Here is a 2,041-nt window from a genome sequence, read left to right as displayed (position 1 = left end):
ATCCAACTCAACAATCTCTCTGCCTGCCTCCACCTATCTACCTAAAATCATACCAGGCTCCCAGTGCTAGCGAGAGTGGTTTTGGTGAGCACACAGCCAGATGTCTAGAAACCGAGAACCAAGAGTGTGATACATTGGTTTTATAACTTCTGCGCAATTATTTTAACCACTATAAAACCTGTCACTAATTCAAAAAGCATAAAGAATCCATGGTTATGTAAGCTGTTTCTTCACTTTGGCCTCTTGAGACTACTAAGAGAGCTGTGGCTAGGAAACACAGAAACCAGAAATCAGAGAAAAATACTTAACTAGGTACATATACTAGGACTTGGTTAACCTTTCAGATTCTTTGATTCCAACTCTGAGCATTGCTTAGATTCTCCAGCCTGGTAACTTTTTATACCTCTTTTTTTGTTTTTTACCATAATGATTAATTTTACCAAGTCTCCTAAATATATCTTGTGTCTGTTTTCTACATTTTTATGTTTCTGCAAAATGGCAAAAATAAGGAAACATTTTAAAATAATAAGACATTTAATTGCATTCATTTTCCATCAACGTATCAAAACAAGGTAATGATGATTATATTGCCATTTCCACTGGCTGGCAGGGGGTTCTTCAAGAATGGCTCCCATGGTATCCGCTGCATCATTTTTTCTGCCAGACTTAGTTCATTTTCAGCCTGAAGAATCACCTCTTCTATTTTGCCACCCTGAAGTTTATCTTCTAATTTTTTTTAACATTTGATTCCATTTTCACCCTATTCAGCTTCTCATTTGTTTTCTGTTCTGTGTTTTTTCTGTGTGCTATAGTTTGCGACGTCTGTTGAAGAACATCCAGATTTTTGCATCCAATATTCTTAACCTCTTGTGTGGATTCTCGCAAACAGCTCACCCCAAAAGACCAGTGGTCTTGTAGACAAATAAAAACAGCCTCACGGACACATTGACACAGTGCACTGAGGTTTTAAATGTGCCTTCCCATTTTGAACAACTACCCAAAAGGAAAAGATGGGACAAGTGGTTTTCATGACACTCAGTTACCACAGAGAGGTTATTTTGGGGCAGAAGAGCTGTGCTTTCAGATCCAGAAAACTGAGTTCAATACGCACATCCGTTTGTGACCTCTTGAACATTATAGAGTTCATGTTTCCTCTTTTCCAAAAATGGCAAGAACTTAACTTCTTCCTGAGAAACTGCAGTGTAGAATAACTCAATTCACATGTTTATCTTGTACTGTCCCTCACCTAATGTCCATCTTATACTGTCCCTCATCTCCATTTGACTCCATTTGTCTTATAATTTCTTGATGAACTCACTAAAAGACTAATGCATGTATAATAGGATTCAGAGTGAGACTCATTTTTAAAAATGTAAGCAGATTTAGTTTGGGTAGGTATCAAAAGAAAGCTTATTTCTTAGGCTGACAAAAACTGTTTATTATACGTAACTATATTGGTTGACCCCAAAAATTTACATGTAAGGAAAAATTGTGATAATTTTGAAGTGAGTTTTGTCTAAAGTGCCCTTCTGGGATGTCTATCTCTGAGCTATTTTACAATTCTGTAAGTGATTCTTTTGTAGATACAAATGCAGTCTCATTATTCACAGTATTTATGTCCCATAAAGTTCTGCACATTTCTACAAACACTAAAGTATGGTGAACAATCACTCTTATGGCAAGCACAGGTGCTTTTGGTACCACATTCATCAATCAGTCAATGCATCACTGCGGTCTTTGGATGCCTGTTTAAGATGTTTTATTTAATACATACTATTGATATGAATCTTGGCCAGCAGCTCATCAACTGATGCCTAAAATTGAAGCTTATCTAACTTCAATTTTCTCTATAAGACAGCTCATGTATTTCTTTCCCTTAGAGGTAGCTCTTTAAAATAATGTTCTAGACATTTTCAGTTGCCGTGCCACCAGCAAAAGTATAAAAATGTGACACCAATTAAGTCGACAAAAGGTGATTAGTTCATAATAAGAGCGCTGAAGTACGGAGGCAGATGCTTTGTGCGACATCAGCTGGGGAACA

At 36.9% G+C, this 2,041-nt stretch overlaps 1 pseudogene; it reads right to left on the bottom strand.

Annotated features, from left to right (window-relative positions):
• Positions 1-554: 554 nt before the first annotated feature.
• LOC121144979 lies at positions 555-1,290 on the bottom strand (annotated as a pseudogene).
• Between the last annotated feature and the right edge of the window lie 751 nt (positions 1,291-2,041).

Source organism: Ochotona curzoniae, unplaced genomic scaffold (assembly GCF_017591425.1).
Source record: "Ochotona curzoniae isolate NIBS_2020 unplaced genomic scaffold, NIBS_Ocur_1.0 scaffold_3208, whole genome shotgun sequence".
Lineage (NCBI taxonomy): Eukaryota > Metazoa > Chordata > Mammalia > Lagomorpha > Ochotonidae > Ochotona > Ochotona curzoniae.
This window is presented reverse-complemented; position numbering and strand designations above follow the sequence as displayed.